Raw genomic sequence first — 24,948 nt, 5'->3', positions numbered from 1 at the left:
CACTTAAAAATCTTCCCACTACTTGCTTTTTAGAATTTATTTCGTAATTCCACACACACTATGAGAAAGGTCCCTTCCAGCTTTATGAATGAAGTGGTTCGTGGCAGGGCGCCTGGGTGGCTCAGATGGTTGTGTTGACACTTGATTTCTGCTCAGATCATGATCTCAGGGTTGGGACATTGAGCCCTGGGATTCGTGCTGGGCGTGGAGTCAGCTTAAGATTCATTCCTTCCCTCTCCCTCTGCCTCTCTCTCTTACCACAGAGAAGAGAAAAGAGAAGAGAAGAGAAGAGAAGAGAAGAGAAGAGAAGAGAAGAGAAGAGAAGAGAAGAGAAGAGAAGAGAAGAGAGGAGAGGAGAGGAGAGGAGAGGAGGGGAGGGGAGGGGAGGGGAGGGGAGGGGAGGGGAGGGGAGGGGAGGGGAGGGGAGGGGAGGGGAGGGGAGGGGAGGGGAGGGGAGGGGAGGGGAGGGGAGGGGAGGGGAGGGGAGGGGAGGGGAGGGGAGGGGAGGGGAGGGGAATGGTTCATGGCAATGTTATCGTGGAGAGTTCAATTATTTGAAAAGATCATTTTACCTAGAATTCTTGTTAAAATACCATACAGAACAAAAAGAGAGTTTAGGTTATCTCATTAACCTCTGGTTGTTAAGTATTTTTGACAATCTCCAAGCAATGAGTCCAATATTTGGTTATAAGGAAGCCTAAATAAAATATCATTTGAAATAAGTCAAACGATATGGAGATGAAAAATCCTCTTACTTTGTAATGGTTACTTTGTAAAAGAGGGTGCAAAGCTGAGGTAGGTGGTCATATCCTTAGAGATGGGACCTTTCTGCCCTCAAACTAGAATGTCTTCCGCTGACCATGAGTCATTCCTTCTCCAGTAGAAGAGCATCTCCTCAAGCAGACACACACCTTTTCACCTAAGAGGAGATGGAAAGGGCAACAAACCACATTAGGCCTACCCTATATAGGGTGCAAGCTCAGCTAATCTACACACCTGCCAAAACACCATCAGAAGTGCTGTATCAAACCTGCTGCCTCCAAGGACACAATGCAGCCATTCTACTTCCTATAACCTAAAATGGAAGGAGTAAAATACAGGAAGAGATTTTTTTCACAAAGATGTTCAATTCCACAGTTGAAAAGCTAATTGTCCTGAGTTCAGCCTGTTTTTAGAACGCATTCTGACTTCCATTTTCCCATTAAGAACCATTTCCCACGTTGCAAAACCACAAGACCTGGCCAGCCACAGCTGCCACAGTAGCAGACCAGGCTGCCAGCCCATGACACTGCTCTGGTCCTATTCAGGGCCCCTACTCCCTGCATCATCGGCTCATCTGTTGCACAGGCACTTTCGGGTCAGTGTGCACCTCTACTTTCGCCATTTCTTCCCTTAGCCACACACAACCTCCTGATAGCAAGCCAAGTCTAGAGTCCAGAAAAGAAAAAACAGCTTACTGCTGGCATTTCATCTGTATTTTTCAACTCATGGACAAAGAGCAGAACTTCCTCATTCAATCTCTATCAGAATTTATTTTTATCCTAGGGAATTGCATATATGTAGCTTTCCCTTGCTTTATGACGCAGTTTTGTTAACTTCATTTTGAACAGGGGATCGTATTCTTGAGATGATCCACGTTCTCCCAAAAAATCTTCACCTTCTCTCATTTACATTTGAACTCAAAAAATGCAGACAGCCAAATGTAGTATCGTTATATACCTGCACCTAGGAAATGTCAGAATCAACACCACAAAAAAGTCTTTTAAAAGACCCGAAGTCGGGATCCCTGGGTGGCGCAGCGGTTTGGCGCCTGCCTTTGGCCCAGGGCGCGATCCTGGAGACCCGGGATCGAATCCCACGTCAGGCTCCCGGTGCATGGAGCCTGCTTCTCTCCCTCTGCCTATGTCTCTGCCTCTCTCTCTCTCTGTGACTATAATAAATAAATAAAAATTAAAAAAAAAAAAAAAAGACCCGAAGTCCTCTTCAAAAAACGAACTCTAGATAGGACTCTGGATAGGACATTGCGTCAACCCTTTTCAAAGGAAAAGTCTCCATTCACCCCAATCTTCTTGTGCATTTTCCGTTTCTTTGACAACTGCCAAAAACATTTTATTACCCTTCCCAATTTACTGTCACATAACTACAGCTTTTCAACTGAAAGCAATGACACTGATGTAAGACAGGGATGGTGGTGAGCAACCCTAGAAGTCACGCATGTTAGCAAACGAAAGAGCATCGAGCTTGGCAGTGGCTCAGAGCACACTCAACCCCTGTGCTGCTCCAACTACGGCATGCTGATTATGCCTAGGAGGGCACCAGAAAATCCGAACAAGAGGTGATAAAATTGTCTGAAGTCTGGGACTATATATAAAGTGGTGTACAGGGGCTCAGTCAATGAAGCATCTGCCTTCAGCCGTCACGATCTCTGGGTCCTGGGATCCAGTTCTGCATCAGGCCCCCTGCTCAGCGGGGAGTGTGCTTCTCCCTCTCCCACTGCCACTCCCCCAGCTTGTGCTTACTTCCTTGAACTGTCAAATGAATAAATAAAATCTATAAAAATAAAAAAATAAAGTGGTTTAAGTAAAAAAAAAAAAAATTTTTTTTTAAACCAACACAACAGGGGATGCCCGGGTGGCTCAGTGGTTGGGCATCTGCCTCTGGTTCAGGGCGTGATCCTGGAGTCCCCGGATCCAGTCCCGCATCGGGCTCCCTGCATGGAGCCTGCTTTTCTCTCTGCCTGTGTCTCTGCCTCCGTGTGTATGTGTCTCTCTCATGAATAAATAAATAAAATCTTAAAATAAAATAAAATAAAATAAAACCAACACAACAAAAACTTGTAAACCTGACACTGACAGACTATTTTCACTTCTTCACCCTGTAGTAGACATGTAGTTTTCAAGGATGTTAAGTTTTTTAAAAAAAGCTTTGCTTTGGGAAAAGGTAGTTCTGACCTATGTTAATCAATAACCAATATGTCAAAACAAAGCAAGAACACCTTGAATGTATAGTTTTCTCCAAATGAAGGACAATGAAATTCAGGGAGTCATGAAAACATTCCCAAGGGTATGTGCTGGGCTCTAAGTCAAGAGCTGTTTGATCCAACAGATGGTACAGATAAAGATGACAACTTACCTTCCCCAAGTCCTCACTACAGACCCACAGACATTCCCTAAAATCCTGTTATATGAACAGGCAAATCATCTTCCTTAAAAATTAAAGGCCATGGGGCACATGGGTGGCTCAGTTTTTAATTGTCCGACTCTGGATTTGGGCTCAGGTCATGATCTCAGGGTCCTGGGATGGAGCCCTGTGTCAGACTCCACACTCAGTGGGGAGTCTGCTTGAGAGTCTCCCTCTCCCTGTCCCTCCCCTGCTCACACTGCTTGCCGCCTCTCCCTCTCTAATAAATGAATAAATGAATCTTTAAAAAAAATAAAATAAAATACCATTTCACAGCTTTCTATGCGGTGATAAAATATGTCTCATTTCAAGACTCCCATTAATGTGCATCCCTCTTTTCTTGAATTTGGTATTCCTAACAGATGCATATTTCTTAGCACTTTGGTGAAAGAAAGGGAAATACTCTGTAACAATCATAATTCTACATAACTCTTGAAAATCAGACCTCATAAGTCAAGGTGAGGGACCCAAATACAGCCTGAACGTAACTTGAAAAAACTTTATGAAAATGAACAAGTTTTTCTCACTAGTTTATCAAAGGTTTGAAGAAAAAATAACATATTAACTGAAGGAGCACTGGTCCTCCACCTGTGGTCTGGATCCCATTTCCTCTTTTCCTGTATCTTCAGTTCTTCCACCCAGCACTGTTCAAAACATGTGTTGCCTAGCCATCACCAAGAAACATACAAGGGAGACAAGTGGGAAGGACAGAGAAGCAGGGACAGGGATGGACAACAGCACGGGGCCAGCGGCCTCCCAGGCAGGATGCAGCCTCTCCAAGGACGCTGTTCTGACAAGATGGCCTATGGCCTGCTTGCTGCTAAGATGTACCCATGGCCTCTCTTCCTCAGCCTGCAGGCATGCTTTCCTCCTCCTCCTCCCTTCCCATCTGCCATGATGCTTGTCTTCCGCACAAAGTTCAGGAAAGCTCTCTTGCCCTTTGTGACTGAAGTAACTGTACATTAAAGTAGGCAACCCTGAAAACTGACACATGAACCCTTAACCACTTTACCTTGCATATGCCCCTTCACCTGGGCCTTTTTCTTAGACTGAGCCAGTCCATCAGACCTTTTCTTTCTCACACAAACCACATCCATAATGCATCACCTATGTCTCTGTCTCTTTAAAGTACAACTTAGTTTAAAAAAAAAAAAAATGAATGGTATAGTCCTCCTAGAATAATCATTCTCCAGTTTTTTATAAGTATCTTATCCACACACCTAAGTTAATAGTTTTCTTAGTGATTTGTTTTTAATGAGACACTCCAAAGTTTTCAAATTAGTTCTCATAGGAGTATTTCTACACTATTTTTATCAGTGTCTACTAATCAAATCTTTAACTGCAACAAGTTCCCGAATGAGTTTGGGAACACACTGAACTGGCTTTTGTAAGTGACAACTTAACTGATAGGTGGAGAAAGAGGGCAGGGGGGAGCAGGCAGCGGGCGACTACGGTCTCCCTGGGACCGAGCCGCATCTGCAGCTCCTTCCTCTCCGGGCCTGACTTGTGCTCCTCTGCTCCCATTCTCATGGCTTCAGTTAACACCACATGCCGAGTATCAGTGCAACTAAGCAAGCATCTGATGAACAAACGTGACCTACAGACTCCTCCAAGTCCATTGTTTAAAAAAAAAAAAATCCATTCCCACCACCCTTCTCATTAGAGACAAATAAAAACTGACAATCCCTCCATCTCAAAGAAAGACAGCATATCATCTACCCAGCTGCCCACACAAGAAACCTACAAATACACCTTTAACCTCTTCCTCTCACAGCAGCCTAGTCTCCGTCTCTATTACTCGTCAACTGCTCAGATAACCATGGTCTCTGAACCAAATTATTACCTCAACTTTTTCCAGGTCTCCAACCCACCAAATCTTCACAGATGGCCTTTCTGAAACAGGAGACCGTCCCCCACCCTGTAGTCTGCACTTGGGACCCCCCCTCCACCTGGCCCCCTGCCTGGGTAGCAAACCCTTCACACCCAGTGCACGTCAAATGCAGGCTCTCCAATGCTGAGTATATTCCTGACACAGTACCTGGCAGAGTAAAATCTCAGGAAATACGTGTTTAGTCACTGTGTCATGCAATAAATACTCAAGAAGAAATTCTTGTGTTTAAAATGATGACTCCAAGTAAAAAGCCTCTGTTGCTGCATACTACAAATAATGTGTTCATGTGGGAAAAGGCAGTACTTTGAGGTTGGGGCAAAATCACTGTGGGTTCATTTTCATTTCATATACTCTCTAGATTATGTGTATATGTGTCCATCTGTGTGTACTAGGAATCTAAACATATAGAAGAGTTAAATACAAAGTCATGTTGACAAAAAAAAAATCATATTTCATTATCAAAATAACAAATCCTACAAGTTCCCAAGTGGCAAACACATGCTAAAAACTATTACTTGTATTGAAGGGAGAGGTCAAAGATTTTTTTGAGAATCTGCTGAAAGCTGAGTCCTTCCACTGGAAAAACAGACATATATATATATACCAGAAATATTAAAAAGAGACTCAGAAGTTCAAGGACTTACGAACAAAAGGCTGGGCATCTGAGGAGGGGGTCAGGATCAGGGGCTCGAGGCTCGCCCAGACCCCGACTCCCCGCTACCTGCTGGTAGAGCCCCTGGGAACTCATCTCACCTGCTGTGTGCATGTTTAGGGCAGGCACAGCAGAGACTAAACCAATACAGTCATTACTAGTCACTAGGCAGCCAGAGGCTGGACCTGCGGAGCCATGAAACCACACTGACTCACAAAGTAGCAGCCAGGGCCCACGACAAGGTATGACAACTGAACACGCTTTCACCTTTGCCAACATGACTGTGCTAATCAGAAAATAGTGAAATACAATGAATATCACCTAAAATGAAGCGTTCCTTAACAAAAGTCACACTACTCATAAAAAAGAATTTAAGGGATCCCTGGGTGGTGCAGTGGTTTGGCGCCTGCCTTTGGCTCAGGGCGCGATCCTGGAGACCCGGGATCAAATCCCACGTCAGGCTCCCGGTACATGGAGCCTGCTTCTCCCTCTGCCTATGTCTCTGCCTCTTCTCTGTGTGTGTGTGACTATCGTAAATAATAAATAAATAAATAAATAAATAAATAAATAAATAAATAAATAAATAAATAAATAAAATAAAATAAAATAAAATAAAATAAAATAATAATAAAAAAAAAAGAATTTAAGTTCCATAGTTGGGAGTTCAAAAATATATACTACTTTAGATAATCCTTCAGTCTGATATATACAAAAGGATATGTATTCTAGGCATACTATCATCTCTATTTTAGAAATAACTGGATAATAATCCTCAGCCAGTTAGGATCATAGTTCAACAGATGAACCTAATAACACCATAAAAGTTCCAAGCAAACTATCAGAGTCAGCATCGGCTCCAGTAATTCTGAATGACTCTTCAGCAAGGTAAATGAACTTTTCTCAGTCCTGGGTGTGGGGTACCCCAGCTCCAAGGATACGCACTATAAAAAGTACCATTAAAACTTTCTGGTTAAAACCAGCATTTCTGCAGCTTAGCTGTGCTGTGTGGCACAGGCCACCAATCTATCAGGTTACCTGGACCTAACACATATGTAGGACACCTAAGCTTTCTAACAGTTGGGTCTTGTTTGCAATGGATTTAGAAGCAAGTAACTAGACAGACCCCATTTTCTCCTCTTGATCATGTGATGGGAAGCAAACTGTCTCTAGGCCTCAGTTTTCCAAAGAGCAAATGAGGTGTTCTGAAAAACAAAAACAAGCAAGGATTTTGGGTCCTCTGAATTCTAAACCAAATACATTGCTGAGGGTGAGAACTGTGGCAATCTGCATTCATTTCTCACATTCTGTAGGCAAGATCCAGGCTGTTAGGAAGCAAGGAAAAGTGTTGTTGAGGAGGGTAAAGGCCAGGAGAGGTGATATAGTGCTCACCCAAGTAACCCTCTCTTAGGTCTGAGCTCCTCCTTACCAAGAAGAGAGAAGTATGAACACAGGTTCTGACACATCCAAAGCCTGAACATGAACCCTGCACCAGCAGCATGGATGTCAAGGGTAGAACTGTCTGTGCAGTTTAGGAAGGCAACCACTGAATGTACAGGAATTTCTCAAATTTTATTTCTCTAAGACAACAAATAAACTGCAGTCTTAATATGAGATACAAACTGGAAGACCTATTTGTGTCTTACCAAGTTGATTAAAGCCAGTAAGTTAAATTATCTAGAATGACAAACAATATGCTTAATTTTCTTAAATGTTATTTCAAATGTGTTTTTAAAAACATATTTTAGGGGCAGCCAGGTGGCTCAGCGGTTTAGTGCCACCTTTGGCCCAGGGCCAGGGCCTGGAGACCTGGGATTAAGTTGGGCTCCCTGCGTGGAGCCTGCTTCTCTCTCTGCCTGTGTTTCTACCCCCCCCTCATGAATAAATAAATAAAATACATAAACAAATAAATAAATAAATAAATACACATTGATAGCAGCTTTAAGAGTCTTACCAAAAAAAAAAAAAAAAAAACAGTAAACAGTAAAATGCCAATTTAAAATTCTAGTATACAGGCCCAGCGGTTTAGCGCCGCCTTCAGCCCATGACCTGATCCTGGAGATCCGGGATTGAGTCCCACATCGGGCTCCCTGTGTGGAGCCTGCTTGTCCCTCTGCCTGTGTCTCTGCCTCTCTCTCTGTGTTCTCATGAATAAATAAATATTTAAATAAAATAAAATTCTAGTATACATAATGTTAACACTTTCACCAATTTCAGTTTTTGAAATCCTACTGTTCAGAAGCATATTTTGTGAATTCTGTAATTAGAGTGCCACACAGGAGTGAGCCCAGACAGGACACCAAAGGCAGAGAGCCCTGGTTTTGCCACCTGCTAACTCGCTGTATTGTGCATTGACCTTAAACTTACTTCTGTGAGCACGGGTATGAGTGTCAGAGCTCCAAAATCCTAGGACTGCAACAAGAGTTACACTCTTCTCTGGCAGTTATTTTCATAAACAAGTTATCAAGTCTCAGTTCATAAAACAACAGGCTCCGAGAACGAACGACTGTCCTAGAGTGCTAACCACACTCACACTGAAACTGTATGAATTGCATTAAATGAAAGGTTTCCCTCCTTGTAATTCCACAGTGAAAAATGGTGCTGATGAAAACAAAATTTTCTATGCAACTGGATTAAGGCTGATTAAATGTACCATAATTACGATTAAACACTTGGTAAATATATTGTTTACAAGTTTTCAATAAACTTACCTAACTGCACCAATGCACCAGAATGTAAATTGGAAGTTAATGATCCAGCTTTTATTTGCTCTGCTCATAAAATCACCTACTAATGAAATTTGTGGCCATATAATAACCCTGGAAAACATCTGATCTATGGCTTCTTACCTTGAACTGTAATCTTCAATTTCATGAAAAACTTAGAGTTAACAGATCAAAAACCTTCACAGTGACAAGCACACTCTCAATATTCTGAACTTCAAAGGAAAGCACCAACAATGTCCCTGGCCCGATGGAGACTACTAAAACTTAGGGTCATTTAGGACCTCAAGGCACTCTTGTGCAGGAACGCAATTCACTCTGCCAGTGCAGTTTCACCGGGTCACAAAGACGTACATTCTGCACGCCTGACTGCTTCTGCAGTTGTGTGTGGCAAATGTATTTTCTTCCCCAGTCCATTCATGCCTGGGGTTAACTCTCCTGCACAGAGGCCTAAAAGGGAAGGATTTCAGCAGAAGAAATGTAAACATCAACATATACAAAGAAGTGTGAAGAGCCCCAAGTGCTGTGAGCTACTACACTCTTTGGACCTTTGCTCTTCACTGAGGCCCGCCCTGTGTGTGAGGTGTGAAGAACACACTGCTGATTCATCAGTTACTCATTTGTACAATGGTCTGTACTCAAGTGACCTGTTGACAGAAAACCAGAAAGAGCACTAGAGTCTGAAAACAAGAATCTCTGGAGACACAGATATTGATCAAAAAGGAACATGGAACTTCTAGTAATCCTAGGGAAAGTTTCATCCAAAAAGTTTATCCTAAATTTCTGCACTAAATGACAACCAGCATACTATCCATTATTTGAATGTTTTACCTCCTGAAAACAAGTAAAGGGAAAATGGTTTTGAATTCTAAATGCCTCGATCTCTAAAAGGTAACTTTCCACAGGGACTTCAAGTCTCCTTTCAAAGGTTCACACAACTCCACGACTCTGCAGAGTAGAAAAAAGCCAGACAGTAATGGATGACAGTACTATATAGTCTGGGGGATACATACATATATCTACAGTAAAACAGGAATTACACCGATGGTAAGGTTTAAGGATGAAAGAGATAATGTAATCAACAAAAAAAGAAATGTTCAGAAAGTAGTCTTTGAAGAACAGGTTTTAAAGGACACAATATTTTCAGAAAAACATATTTGAAAAGGGGATGTTTAACATGTTCAGAACTGTAATTAACTTATAAATTTGTACTGAACCGATCATGTTTTTACCCTTTTTTTTTTTTTTTGACATTTTGACATTTGACATTTTGAGCTTTGACAATAAAACAAAGCTTTTTGAAAAATAAAAACAGAATTGGGGCAGCCGGGGTGGCTCAGCGGTTTAGCGCCACCTTCAGCCCAGGACCTGATCCTGGAGACCCGGGATCGAGTCCCCACGTCGGGCTCCCTGCGTGGAGCTTGCTTCTCCCTCTGCCTATGTCTCTGCCTCTCTCTCTCTCTCTTCTCTGTGTATTCTCATGAATAAATAAATAAAATCTTTAAAAACAAATAAATAAATAAATAAATAAACATTATGTCTATCTAATACAAACCAAAGAGTTTCTAAGCAAGCTATTCTTCATTTAGGCCAGGGCTTGGCCTTTTCCACCGTGACAAACACAAGCATAAACACAAGCGCCCTCCACCTCGCTCCGGGTCGAGTAATACCCGTCAGTGTGTGCCCTTCCCTTCCTCAAAGCAAAATAATCACTTAAAAAGGCAATTCTGGTCATGTAATTCTCCTGCTGAAAACCCTCCAAGTGCTTTCCACTGTCCTTAGGATACAAAGCAAAATTCTCACCTATCCTGAGACCGCTTAAATCCTGTGCAATCCAGCTGCTACAACGACAGGCCCTCCTTTACTCTCAGCAAATCCATGTGCTGAGAGTCGCTGACACCGGTCCTCTGCCCGGCAGGCTAACTCTGCCCCCACACTCTTCCTCAGGGAGCCTCCTGGTCCTCTCAAGCCTACAACAGCCAGCCCAACGTATATGGCTCTCATCTGTGGTTATGTGGTCATTTACCTGCCTCCATGGACTGTGAGCTCCAAAAAGGAGGGCAATCCATCCCTTTTGTTCATCATTATAACCCAAGGATTTATTCATGAATTATTTAGTGACTATTCTGTACCATTCAAAGGTCTGCGTTCATGTCAGTGAACAAAATAAAACCCCTCACCCTGAGAGAGTTAACATTCGAGCACCAGAAGCCAGACCCTACATAAAATATGGAAATTACACGGTATGTTATAATGTAGTAAGAGTTACCAAAAAAAAAAAAAAGAAGCTGGGGCGGGGAAAGATGAGGGGACCTGCCACAGGATGTGCTGAAGCAATACAACTGTATACAAGAGCGAGACCACTCAAGGGAGTGTGGTGCTGAGAGCCATCAACACATCTTGCGGATGGAAGCTGCAAGAATCCAAATGCTTGTCTGCTTGGCTTTAAATAAAACAACTCACTTTCCTAAGCCCTTCTAGACCGCAAGCCTTAGAGAAAAGTTCTGGCATCATTTGTCTTTGTGTTGCCAGTATCTTACTGATCAAAAACACCTGCTCAAGGAAGGCATGAACTCTGTGTTTCCTACCAGACCCTGTGGCAAGGACTCTCCCACAGGGAATGAAAAATGGAAAAATCCAATGAAGTTTAAAACTATGTTCCCACTATTGTAATTGGTTTGTTTTAGGGTAATATAATTTAATTTTAAAGCCAAAGAAATTGGCATTCGTTATCAAGAGGGCAAGTTTTTGTTTTTTTTGTTGTTGTTGTTGTTTTGTTTTTTTATGATAGTCACACAAAGAGAGAGAGAGAGAGAGGCAGAGACATAGGCAGAGGGAGAAGCAGGCTCCATGCACTGGGAGCCCGACGTGGAATTCAATCCCGGGTCTCCAGGATCGCGCCCTGGGCCAAAGGCAGCGCTAAACCGCTGCGCCACCCAGGGATCCCCAAGAGGGCAAGTTTTTAAAGACTAAGAAAGAACGCAATCTATGTCACATGATTAAAGGACTCCATCCAGGGGCACCTGGGTGGCTCAGTAGGTTAAGTGTCTGCCTTTGCACGGGGTCATTCCTGGGACTGATCCCCACATCATGCTCCCTGCTCAGCTGGGAGCCTGCTTGTGCTCTAATAAATAAAATCTTTAAAAAAGTAAATAAAAAGGGACACCTGGGTGGCTCAGTGGTTTAGCCTTCAGCCCAGGGCATAATCCCGGAGTCCTGGGATTAAGTCCCACATTGGGCTCCCTGTGGGGAGCCTGCTTCTCCCTCTCCCTGTGTCTCTGACTCTCTCTCTCTCTCTCTGCGTCTCTCATTAAATAAAATCTTTCAAAAATAAAAAATTTGAAAATTACTCCATCCACAATGCAGTATGCACTACATCACTATCAAATCACAAACATTTTGTAAATATGACTGTGCACTTTCTATTGCACTCATTTCAAGTGAAAATTTTTATGTTTACAAAGGCATGCAATTGTACAATCTGCAAATCATTTCCTTACAACCGAAATGAAAGGTGTCTTTAGACACGCCTTTTTCCATCTAGCTGAGCAAAGTTTACTAAACATCTACAGATGGTCCCCAACTTATGATGGGTCAACTTACAATTTTTCAACTTCACAATGGTGCAAAAATGATACACATTCGGTGGAAACTGCACCTCAAATTTTCTTTTCTTTTCTTTTCTTTTCTTTTTTTTAAGATTCTATTTACTTATTCACGAGAGGCAGAGAGAGAGAGAGAGAGAGAGAGAGAGGCTAAGACACAGGCAGAGGGAGAAGCAGGCTCCATGCAGGGAACCCGACACAGGACTCGATCCCAGGTCTCCAGGATCACGCCCTGGGCTGAAGGCAGCGCTAAACCGCTGCGCCATCAGGGCTGCCCTGTACCTCAAATTTTCAATGCTGATCTTGCTCCAGGTAGCAGGCTCCCTCCCACTCAGCCCCACAATCAGAGGAATAACAACCGAGATTCACTGACAACCGTCCGGCACCCATACTGCCATTCTGTTTGTCACTTTCACTACAGTATTCAATGAATTACATGAGATATTCAACACTTCACGAACAAACAGGCTTTGTGTTGGATGATTTTGCACTAACTGCAGGCGAATGTTAAGTGTTCTGAGCAGGTTTAAAGTAAACAAGCCTAAGCTGTGATGTTAAAGGTTAGGTGTATGAAACCCATTTCCAACTTAACAGTATTTTCAAACTACAGTAGGTATATCCTAAGTCGAAGAAAGTCTGTATAGGGTACCTGGACCTAAGTTGGGCAAAGAGATTACAAACCAAAAAAAAAAAAAAAAAAAAAAAAAACCCAGAAAGGATCGCACCCACAAGGAGCTTACATTAATTCATCAGGTGCTGTGCCTGACGTGCTACAGAAACAGAGAAGCACTCTAAGCACCTTAGAAATGAAGGCAAGGATTCCTGAAGGACTCCTGAAATACCTTTATAAGGATGGATTAAAGAGCAAAGTTAAAAAAAAAAATTCTATTTCAGGCAAAGAAACTACAGAGAGCAAAGGCAACAGCATGGTTTTGAGGCAGAGGCAGTGGTGAGGCGAGGCAGCCTGCGAGGAGGAGGCAGAAATGCCCAGGGCCCTGGAGCCTGGCCCTCAGCGTTTCTCACTTATTAGACAGGGGACAGTCAATGATGAGTTTTTTAAAAAGGCCTGACAACCAGGATATGCCTTTAAAGCAACCTCTGGCCATAGTGGAACTAAAATGGTGTGCTGTAAATGAAAGAGACACTTTATTTTTCTCACACAAATAAATGCTACCTAACTTGCAGGTTTCCAAGCCAATATGTGTGCATATCAGATTTCGTAAAGAACACTTTCACTGAAGCTTAAGTCGCATCTCAACGATTATTAAAACCCTCTCCAAAGATTAAGTAGCATGCTTTCAAATTTGAGCTAAATATGAAATGTCTTTTGTGTTAACACAATGTACTCCTGACCCAGGTCTCACTATCAGGGAAGTAGGGAGGATGCTGAAGAGAAAACCGGACTGTGACAGAAGGCCCAGAAGTGGTGGCATCACTCACCTGCAGCCCTTATAACTCAGCCATGAAAGCATCACCAGAAAAGTGCTGAAAAGACAGTTTATAGAACTATTAAAGGGACAATAGGGACTTTGGGGCGGGGGACGATAAGGGAAGGAGATGTGAGCCAAGTTAAGACTTCTCTTCCACTGTTCCTAAAGGTTAAAGACACTGACATGCAGAAAAAATAAAGTGTTGGAATGTTAGGGAAAAAAAAAATGTCCACATTGGAGTTATTTTCCTTCCTTCTAATAAGAGAACCTGATGGCTCTCCCTCTATAACTCCATATTCCTGTAAGAAGCTCCAGGGGAAATACAGTTGCTCTGGGGAGATCACCGAGTGCACCAAGCAGCAGCAGCCTGAACTGAAGCAAACTACAATCATATCTGGTGAGTTGAAAGCTCTCAGAAGGCAGTGCCTCATTTACTGTGTACTCTAAAATTAGCTCTTACAGAAAAAAGAGAACTCTTCACAGGATAAAGTTTTAGAAAACAGCATAAGCAACAATGCCCAGCAACAGTGTCTGTTTTTAACAATGTATTTTCCATAAAAACAACTTCAGTGTTTGTTTTCTTCTGCCCATTAGAAACAGGTTGAGTCAATGGCCTTATAGGAGGAATGACAAGAATATACTGAGATTTTCTTGCATTTATCTGAAAAAAATCCTTAAGTAGGAGAAAACTCTGTGAACCTACAACCATGGATTATGAAAGCATACTTAAAACTTGTGCCTTGAACTTGAGGACAATAACAATCTAAAGTAACATGTATCTACACAGCTTTTAAAGATCTCTAGGGACCATCCTAAAGACAGCACATGTTACTAAAATTAGAAGACCTAAATAATAATCCTACTTATCACTATGGAAAGTATGAAGCCCAGCATGACACTCTGAAGTAACAGTGGAAGCAGTCCGTCAGCCACTTCTCTTGGTAACACGGACCTCAGGTCTCTCCCTACAAAAACCTGTAAATACGGTTGCAATCTACTCATGGGAGTGGGGCTCCTCCAAGGCACGGCTTATTCTATTACTCTTAACCTGGTGCTCCTGCCTTGCACTTCGTATTTCAGAATTAGGATATGTGAAGACTGTTAGGATAGACATGTTAGGATATGCGAAGACTTTCATAGAAACAAGTGACTAGAATGTTTTCACAGAGTTTAATTAGGTCTGTCAAAATTGTGCTTATTTGCAGAAATCATCCTTAAGTTCAATAAATTTTCCAACGCTCAACTTTTTTTGAAGCACGCTCCCTAAGGAACCCTAAGGAAAAATAAAATCTTTTATTTTAAATAAAATCAAGTATCTCCCTCAATGTGCTGCCATTTAATTTCAGCTACTCTTGTACAGAATGCATTAAATGAACGCTAGCACTCACATTATCACCTATATTCTCCCCGGCTCCCACTCAGATATAGAAGTCCTTTGCTCAGAATACACATTTTATCCTCAGAACTTGCTTTCTCTGCCCAAATACATGGAATCAAACAAAAACAACCCCTCCCCCCAACAAACAAAACCGAACAAACAAAAAAACTGTCCAGCAAATCAGAATGGACAGAGAAAGAATACTGAAAACAGCAGTGCGGTAAATAACACTTTCAAGTTTTCGTTAAAAAAAAATCGAGTAATGAAAATAAGCAGTAAAAACGGCCCAGACGGACTTGCTGGGACAGCCCTGCGGGGCTGGATGAAGAAAAGCGAAGCAGCAGAAGTCACCGCTTCATCAATAAGAAGCCAGGACATCCTTTCATGGAAACAAGTCAGCTCCCATTAATGTTCCAAAATACAGAATAAGAAGAGTTCGAAATGTCGAACCGAAAAGCAAGTTTCAAAGGAAATGCACCAATCCCCTTTACGGCTGAAATGATGAATAAGCTTGCTGACCTGATGCCTCTGTGGGGATACCCCGCCTCGGCAACCCGAGCAAACCTGAGTTCGGAGGGGTCACCCGCGGCCGGATTCAGGAAACCGCCTCCCGGTGCAGAGCAGAGCCGAAGCCCCACGCACCTCGACTTGTGCAGGAGGCCGAGGCCGAGGCCAGCCGACGGTAAATTAGAGGGAGGCAGGCAGGTGGGGAAGTGTGCAGATTGCACAGTGCGCCGCCTGCACCGCAGGACGCGAGCGGCGCCCCCACCCCACCCCACCCCCTGCAAACGACAACTTCGCACCTATTTCGAGCGCATTGCAAATTCTCCACGCAACTCGAGACCAGCTTTAAAAAAAAAAAAAAATACGGGAAGAGAAGAAAAAAAACTTTCCAGAAGGAAGGTAACTTGCAGCCCCTCCCCCCGTCCCCCCCCCCCCCCCCCCCGCTTGCTCGGCTGCCCCGCTCCGGCCCCACCGCCCGGGGGACACGACCCGCGGCCGGGAGCGGCTCGCACGCGCCGGCCAACTGTCCGCCCGCCCGCCCGCGCCCGGGAGGCGTCGCGCTGCAGGGGGAGGCCGGGCGCCGACCCCTCCCGCCGCACACCCGCCGCCCCGGCGCGGCCCGCACGGGCTCCCACTTCCTGGTGCCCGGGTCCCCGCCGCTCCCCGCCCGGCCGGCGGCGCGCGGGCCCCGGGCGGGCGGGGCGAGGCCTCCGCAGTGCGGGCCGGACGGCGGCGCGGCCCTGCCCCGGCCCCGCGCGCCCCCGCCCGCCCCCCGCAGCCCGGCCCGGCCCCGCAGTCCCGCCCCGCCCGGCCCGCACTCCGCCCGCCGCGTCCTCCGGGAAGATGGCGGCCCGTGACAGGCGGGCGCGCCGCGGGTCCGAGCGGGCGGCCGGGGCGGGGGCGCGGGCGGGGGCACCCGGCGGCCCGCCCGCCGCCCGCCGCGCTCACCTGTCAGCAGCGCCGCCGCCGCCCGGCCGCCGACCGCCGCAGCCCCGGTGCCCGGCGACCGCGCCACACGCGGACGGGCCGAGAGGGAGGGGCGGGGAGGGCGCGGCCGGCCCGGACGAGCGGCGGGGGCGGCGCGGCGCGGGCTGGCGGCGGGCGGCCGCGACTCCTTCCCGTTTCGGGCCCGAAAATGTCTCAACCTCGCGACTCCGGCGCCCCAACGCTCCTTCCCGTTCGCATGAGAACACACAGCTCCCGCTTCCGGGGCTCGCCGGAAGTCCCGCCCCGCGCGCCCGCGCGCCCGCGCGCTCGCGCACTCACCGGCCCCGCCAGCCGACTGGCGCTCCGCGCCCGGGAGAACCTCACGTCATGGCGCCGGGGCGCCCCGATTGGCTGCGCGCGGCACCAGGCCCGCCCCTCCGCTTCCCGGCCTTTCCGTGCGCGCGCCCCTGCCGGCGGCGCTTGTGATTGGCGCGGGCGCGCACGCAACCCCGCCCCGCCCCGCCCCGCCGTCGCCCCCGCCCCCGCTGCGACCTGGAGAGGCGGCGCTGTCGCGGGGTACGCCGACCCCCTCCTGGCTCCCAGATAGCGGTCGGCCGGCGCCCTCACCCCCTCACCCCCTCACCCTCTTCACCCCCCTCTCCCCGGGGCCGCGCCCCCCGCGCCCCTCACCCCCCTCTCCCCGAGGCCGCGCCCCCGCCCCCCTCACCCTCCTCACCCCCCTCTCCCCGGGGCCGCGCCCCCGTCCCCCTCACTCCCTCACCCCAGGACCGCGGCCTCCGCCCCCCTCACCTTGGGGCCGCGATCCCCCCGCCCCCTCACCCCCTCACCCCAGGGCCGCGCCCCCCGCACCCCTCACCCCCTCACCCCAGGACCGCGGCCTCCGCCCCCCTCACCTTGGGGCCGCGTCCCCCCGCCCCCTCACCTCACCCCGGGGCCGCGCCCCCCGCACCCCTCACCCCCTCACCCTCCTCACCCTTCACCTCGGGACCGCGCCCCTTGTCCCCCTCACTCCCTCACCCGGGACCGCGCCCCCCGCCCCCCTCACCCCTTACCCTGGAACCGCGCCCCTCACCCCCTCACCCCGGGACCGCGCCCCCCCTTACCCCCCTCACCCCCCTCATTCCAGCCCCAGGCCCCTTCCACCTGCGCAGAGACACCGGGCCCTGAGCGCCCTTGGGCCAGGCAGAGGCCGGGTGGGGCAGGGGGCCTGGGGCTGCGCTCCCTTCCCCGTCCACCTCCTGGGAGCTTGCTGCCTGGCGTCCTGCGTCTACTCCTGAGTGTTGACTGCGCCGACCTAGCACTTGAATAGGTCCGGGTGGCGGGAGTTAAGACTTAGGAAGACTTAGCTGGGTCGCTGTGGCACCCATCCTTGCACCTGTGCCTCTGGCGCGCCTCCTGGCCGGGGTCGAATGCTGGCAAGTGTGCTTTCCACTCCCCTGTGTTGCTTGGCGTCGGAGCTGGGTGCCCCTTGCTTTGTGATATGTGGTCACGTTCTAGCTCTAGGAGCCCTGCAGGTTAAATCAGGACGTTCACAGCAGTGACTTTAATGGGCTTATGGAAAGTGTTTAAAGCTCAGTTCCCCAGAGGACGGGTGGGGCCTGTTGGGACCCCTTCTCAGGTGCGCCTGTATGCTTACCTGCACTTACCAGGCCCTGCCTCTCCACTGCGAAACCACCCCCAGCCCAGTGATGTGGACCATCTTGGAAAGATGAGGAGTTCTCCGAAGTTGGTAAGTTAGACTTTCATTGTTTTTGCTTATGTCTACATGCAGGCAGACATTGTGACTCACAGATGCATTCCTAAATTGTAGAAAAGGCCAGTAACCTAAGCAATAAGGGAGTATTTTATATTGAAATGACATCTCCTGTTTTGTAGTCACATTGTGTGATTCTTCCTCCTTCAAAACTGGCTCTTTGTAGATATCACAGCTGTCACAACGGCTAAAATCAACAACACGAGAAACAACAGGTGCTGGTGAGGCTGTGGAGAAAGGGGAGCCCTCTTGCCCTGTGGGTGGGAACGCAAGCTGCTGCAGCCACTCCGGAGAACTGTGTGGAGGGTCCTCAAGAAGTTAAAAATAGAGCTACCCTATGACCCCGCAACTGCACTCCTAGGATTTACCCAAAGGTTAGAAACAGTGATCCAAAGCTGCACCTGCACCCCATTGTTCATAGTGGGATGTCCTCAATAGCCAAACTGTGGAAGTGTCCATCCACTGATGAATAGGTAAGGAAAACGATATATATATATATATATATATATATATATATATATATATATATATATAATGGAATATTATTCAGCCATAAATAAGAACAAAATCTTGCCATTTGTGACAATATGGATCAACTAGAGTGTATTATGCTAAGTGAAATAAGACAGATACCATATGATTTCACTTATATGTGGAATTTAAGAAATAAAGAAAAAAAAAGGCAAACCAAGACACTCAGACTCTCCACTCTAGAGAACACCCTGCAGGTCACCAGAGGGAGGGGTGGGGAGGAGGTGATGGGGATGAAGCAGAGCACTTATCCTGAGGGTCACGGTGATGTCTGGGGATGCTGACACTATATTGTACTCCTGAAACTAAGCTCTGTGTTAACTATGCTGGAATTAAAATGCAAATAAAATTTACAAAATAAAAGAAAAACTGGTTTTTGTTCCCCTTTGCTTGATGTGTGTGTTTCAAGCTGCGTTTCAAAAGAAATATCCATTTTCACTTGGAATCTGAGGTTATAACATAAAACACGGTTTTGTGGCATTTTTGCTTAGAAAGATCAGATCAATTTTAAAGAACATTTTAGTTATAAATTTCTCAGCTCATGGTCCCCCTCACTTCTCATGTCATGTGATCACAAGTTGTACCTATCCTACCTGAAAAATCATTCCTCCCTTTTAGGATGGTTTTGCTTGCTGTTACCACTGTCCTGATTTTTTTTTTTAAACTTTTATTTATTTATTCATGAGAGAGAGAGAGGCAGAGACACAGGCAGAGGGAGAAGCTCCCCTGCAGAGAGCCCGATGAGGGACTCGATCCTGGGACTCCAGGACCACTACCTGAGCCGAAGGCAGATCCTCAACTACTGAGCCACCCTGGCATCCCAGTCCTTATTTGTTTCAGTATCATGGTGGCCAATCTCTGTTCCACATCTGTTCACCCCACCACTCGTCATGCTAACACATATTTCCTGAAAAAGCCCCTTCACCACCCTCCTCTGATGGTTGGCCCAGGAGGCTGAAGTCCAGCTTGTGTTTTATGGACCAGAAGACCCTTCACAAATTGGTCCCTGATGTAGCTGTTCCCCTTACATCTCTCTTCCTGCCCTAGTTGGACACCTGACCTTTGTCACACCCGCTTGACACTGGGGGAGTCCCTGGGTGTAGTCATGAATGAAGTACAGGGTTTATTTACTTTGTAGAATGGTACCATTTACTGACAGTCCGTTTAAAGAACAGAGCAGAAGGAGGAGCCTGGGCTCCCAGATGTCTGCTGCTTGCAGAGTAGAGCCTGGAGCCTCTTCTCACTTCCGAGCACTTCGGTTCTTTACTGCCCTCCATCTGTTCTCTTCCTTCTGCCTGGAGTGTCCTTTCTTCCACTTCTGGTAAAATCAGGCTTAATGTTCAAGGTGCCGCTCAAATGTCAACCATTTAAATCTTTTCCTTTTAGACAGTTGGTTTCCTTTCTGGGTCGTCAGAGTGCTCTATTCATAGCTCCATCAGCACTGCTAGAACTTGCCATGTGTGTGCTGGTCAGCCCCAACAGTGGTCAGCTGCACAGGGCAGAAGCCATCTGTGGTATCTAGTACTATGGTGGGGGGGGGGGGGGGGGAGGATAGCAGGGGGAGGTGCATGTCTGTCAAATCAACCAACGAAAGAACCAAGATATTTTTCTCTTAGTAAAGGCCTAAATTTCAGCTAGTTTCTGAGAATATTTTCTTTATTGTCCCAGAATTTTCTGTGAAAAATAAATACTTTTTCTCCATTTTGTATATTATCATTGAAAATTACCTACATGTCAGCAAGCTCATTTGTGGCTTAAGCACACTGCTCAGACTTTATTCCTCATAACTTAGAACTATTCGCTTATTAATTAAACAAGTCCTCCCCTCGGGTTCCCCTCGGGCTGTGCCAAGTGCTGGCAAGACAGCACGAGGAGCACAGCCCAGGAGGCAGGTGAACAGACAGTAGGGGATAAAGAGCAGGGACACGGTTACTATGGTGTGTGCACAGAGCCTGGCAAGAGGGGCCAGAGCCAGCTTGGAGGGGGGATGAGAGAAAGTGACAAGGCAGACAAGGGGGCAGAGGCTGTGGATAAGCATCCCAGCAGGGAAGGGGAAGCCAGTCCAGGTCAGAACAGAAGTATTTGACCACGACAAAGCAAAAAGCCAAGCTGTTGAAGTTGGTGGAGGGCACAGGAGCCCAGAGGGGCAAGCAAGGGAGACCCCAGGGGTCTTGTGAGCCATTTAGGATATTTGGATTTGACAGCGAGCTGAGATTTATTATGAGGCAAGAGGGGACTCAAAAAATGTGTTAAGCTTTGGTGGATCCCTATCCCTAAATAGAAATACAATAAGGAACTAGCTTAGTCAAATTAGGTGGAAGTATCAAAAGGAGTAATGACAGTAATACATTAGCATACGTCAGGGGGAAAAAGAGAATGCATGAGTTCATACTAAGAAATAAAAAATATTCTTGTGCTCTAGTATATCTGCTCGCTTCGGCAGCACATATACTAGAAATAAAAAATAAATGAGTAAGTAAAAAAATCTTAGAGATGAGGAAGGGAAAGGGAAAGCTTTTCTTTACAGAATGCTGACTAATAAGTTGAAAAGGAATTACTTAAAGCATCAGCATGTTGCAGTTGTCCTGGGACCCTGGCAGGAGTCACTAGTGAACTCTACAGTCTCTGGGGGAAGGTTGTTGAGGAACAGGTTATGTTGCCATTTCATAGCTCACAGCTCACTAACTGCTTCTGCTCGAGGAATTTTAAGGGAGAACAGTGTGTTTTTACAGGTGCTACATATGTGGACCCCATCTGAATCAAAGGTTGAAGGTTGACATCCCGAATAACAGTGACCTACTGACATGAGGTGACATGACCTCGGTTACGTGCCGTTCCTACCAGAAATGCACAAGCTAAAGAGGGAGCAATCACAGACTCGAAGTGAAGACATACAGAATGATGGGCCTGTAATCTTCAAAAATAAGGTCATAAACAACACTAAAAGGTTGAGGAACTTTTCCGAATTTAAGGCAACTGAGGAGATATGACAAGTGTAACCCCAGACCAGGTGCTCGATCAGAGCGACTTGCTGTGATGGACACAATCAAAACTCCAGTGTGGACTCTCTCCCAGTCTTATAAGCAAGGTCAAGTTTCCTGAATTTATTCATAGACTTGTTTTATGGCTGTGTACGAGAATCCCTGGGGGTGCCTGGATGGCTCAGTCATGGTCTCAGGGTTGCGTCGGACTCTGCCCTGAGCATGGAGCCTGCCTGGGACTCCCTCCCCCAGCCCCACTATGGCACGCGCACACACACACGCACCTGCTCTCTCTCTCTAAAAAAGAATCTCTTTGGTCATAGGAGCATGTAGGGGTGACAGGTGAAGATGTCTGCAAGTTTCTCTCAGACGGTTTAGTGAAAGGCGCACACACACACAGAGAATATGACAAAATCTTACTCTGTAAGTCTATGTGTAGGATGTGTAAGTGCTTACGCCTTGTCTGTGAATTGGAACTCTTCAAAATGGAGATCTATTTTTTAGAGATAATAGTGAAATATTGATGAAGGACGTGATATCATGTCGAGGTTTTCCTTCCAAGTCCTCTAACAGCGAGGTGGTCAGTAGCAATACGTAAAAAGTAATGAGACAGGCTAGTGAGTTGACAACTGTTCAGGCTGCATGATGGACTCCTCACATGGGGGTTCCTAAACTCCTCCCCACTTCTGGATGTGTGGTTTTTTTTTTTTTAATTAATTTTTATTGGTGTTCAATTTACCAACATACAGAAAAACACCCAGTGCTCATCCCGTCAAGTGTCCACCTCAGTGCCCGTCACCCATTCCCCTCCAACACCCGCCCTCCTCCCCCTCCACCACCCCTAGTTCGTTTCCCCGAGTTAGGAGTCTTTATGTTCTGTCTCCCTTCCTGATATTTCCCAACATTTCTTCTCCCTTCCTTTATATTCCCTTTCACTATTATTCATATTCCCCAAATGAATGAGAACATACACTGTTTGTCCTTCTCCGACTGACTTATTTCACTCAGCATAATACCCTCCAGTTCCATCCACGTTGAAGCAAATGGTGGGTATTTGTCGTTTCTAATTGCTGAGTAATATTCCATTGTATACATAAACCACATCTTCTTTATCCATTCATCTTTCGATGGACACCGAGGCTCCTTCCACAGTTTGGCTATTGTGGCCATTGCTGATAGAAACATCGGGGTGCGAGATACCACCTCACACCAGTGAGAATGGGGAAAATTAACAAGGCAGGAAACAACAAATGTTGGAGAGGATGCGGAGAAAAGGGAACCCTCTTACACTGTTGCTGGATGTGTTTTAAATTCTCCCAAGATAATAAAACTATGGTGATGAGATGAAGGGTTTCAAGTCATCTTCCAATCCCAAGAACATGTACTGCTCAAAAGCCGTGAGAGAGGACTGCTTCCCAGGCTGTGCTCCTCCTCCCAGCTAGAGCAACAGGATCCTGGGTGAGACCCCCACATCTCCAAGCTGCAAAGGCTGGGAGAGCGGGCGTTGGCAGGTGCCGGCCCAGGGGTAGGAGGCCCAGGGCAGGGAGCAGAAGGGAGAGCCACATGCCCGAGGGCCTGCAAGGGAGGTACAGGGTTCACCAGTATGGAATTCTGGAAGGAGGGGCCGAATCTGGAGAAAGTTTCTGAGAAACTTCTATGCAGTGTGCTCTGTGATGCCCTCAGGCTAGCTCCTTTGTGAAACCCTCAGTGAAGAGCCGGGCTGGCCCTTCAAGGCTTCTGTGGTTGGATCTGTGTTTCCTTTGAAAGCTGCCCGCAACTGCAGCTTCGATCCACGCTCTGCCAGCAGATATCTTCTGGGCTAGTTGGTGGTGCCTCGCTGCCTCCAGGCCTGGGGAGAGATTGCACTCCCACCCTGATTGCCTGCCTGCCTGCCTGCCTGCCTGCCTGCCTGCAGTGCTCACGGAAAGAAGGATGAGGACATGAGACAGACATTTTGGAAACATTCCCGAGCTTGGGTGTTCCAGGCAGAGAACTTGACTCAATAAGCATTTTTTAAAAATTTACTTGGGAACATTTTAAGTTTGGAGACCTGGCAAACTGAACATTACTTTTAACCCAACATCTGTGGACACTCAACTTCTTAAGAAATGACAGCATCCCTCCAGTGAGAGAGAAAGCCACTGTCAGGACAGCGCTGCCCATGTCCTGAGTCTAGGTGCGCACGGCAACCACCAGCTTCCCTCCTGTTTCTTCTGGGCAGTCACTCCCTGCTTCCACGACCCCTCTTCCCCAGCAGGAACGTGGCCCCAGCCCCTCCAGAAGACTGAGCCACAGTGATGCCAGGTGCCCTGAGCTGCGCTCACACAAGTCTCCTGAGATGCAGGCTCTCCCTCAAAATCTTCTCTAATGAAGACTCTCTGCCTCATTATTTTGTAAAATGGACACCCCAACCCAGTCATGGAAGATGTGTGGCTCCTGTTGCTCACCAGCAGCAAAGAGCTTGCAAAGAAGGGAGACCCCAAATAACAACAGGTTCCATTTTTAAATATTAACCACAACCACCTGATGGGGCTTAAAATCTCCCCTCCCCGACCATGGAACCAGCCAGAGGTTCCTGAGCACAGTTGCCTGCACGTCTGTGTGTTTCCTCTTCTGTCTCTCCCCTCTTCCTTCCGGCAAGTTGTCATCTGTTCTTTGCAAGACATAACTTGGACACCTGGACCTCCTCTGGGAAGACTTCCTGGAATACCCGCCTCCAGCCCATGGCTGGCTGAATCAGGCCGTCCTTCAAGCTCCGGCCCCATGCAGGTACACCTGTGACACAGCTCTGACTGCATAGAAACCTGTTACGTGACGTTCTTTATCTTCCGCCCATTAGAAACTTTGCAAAGGCAGGAACTAGGTCTTAGAATGTGTACCCTCATCGTCTTTCACAGTGACTGGTATTAGTGGATGTTTGCTGGATGGAAGTCATCCCAGCTTTGCCAACTCACCCACCAGCCTCCAGCCAGTTCCTGTCAATTCTAGGGGAGCTGCCTTTATTTTGAACACTGTTTACTACAGTGAATCCAGTAGAATTGGAGTCCTTATCATTTGTACTTTTATTTTCTAGCATTCCATGGTGACGGCTATTTGTTTCTTTATCTGTTTGTTTTGACAACTTTATAAGCTTAGATACCACATGCCAGAGTCGAGGGAACTATAATTTTCCATACATTGGCATTAGCACAATGGTGTTTTCCTCTGGATAGATATTTTAGTCACTCTGATTAGATGTAGGAAACACTGTTTCCTTAATCCCCTTGGTGAAACACCAGAATCTCCTTGTGACACCCAGACAGGCACCATAGTTGCAGCGCTGCTGTCGAAGGCAGCTCAGCCACTCTTTCCACCTTCAGTGTCCCAGGATGACAC

The 24,948-nt window shown here is 46.8% G+C and overlaps 1 protein-coding gene and 1 long non-coding RNA gene across 7 annotated transcripts in view; one reads left to right on the top strand and one right to left on the bottom strand.

Moving 5' to 3' along the window:
* Positions 1-16,665, bottom strand: part of LARP4B (La ribonucleoprotein 4B) — a 95,434-nt gene extending 78,769 nt beyond the window's left edge. Inside the window, exons 1-2 of one of the 5 annotated variants that reach the window (XM_072749675.1) lie at positions 16,179-16,215; positions 15,660-15,703 (exon numbers count right to left, since the gene is read on the bottom strand). The gene's annotated coding sequence lies outside the window, so the exon portion shown is untranslated. The other 4 variants (XM_072749671.1, XM_072749672.1, XM_072749670.1 and 1 more) reach the window with 4 other exon arrangements.
* Positions 16,666-16,808: 143 nt separating this feature from the next.
* LOC140597929 (uncharacterized) lies at positions 16,809-18,961 on the top strand. Of its 2 annotated transcripts, XR_011999978.1 has the most exons (3): positions 16,809-16,863; positions 17,958-18,037; positions 18,228-18,961. It is a non-coding gene; the product is annotated as an uncharacterized lncRNA (long non-coding RNA). The 2 variants fall into 2 exon arrangements; XR_011999977.1 differs by lacking the exon at positions 16,809-16,863 and having other exon boundaries at positions 16,876-18,037.
* The last annotated feature ends 5,987 nt before the right edge of the window (positions 18,962-24,948 follow it).

This window comes from Vulpes vulpes, chromosome 2 (genome assembly GCF_048418805.1).
Source record: "Vulpes vulpes isolate BD-2025 chromosome 2, VulVul3, whole genome shotgun sequence".
NCBI lineage: Eukaryota > Metazoa > Chordata > Mammalia > Carnivora > Canidae > Vulpes > Vulpes vulpes.
Note: the sequence above shows the minus strand (reverse complement) of the source record. Positions and strands in the feature narration are given on the sequence as shown.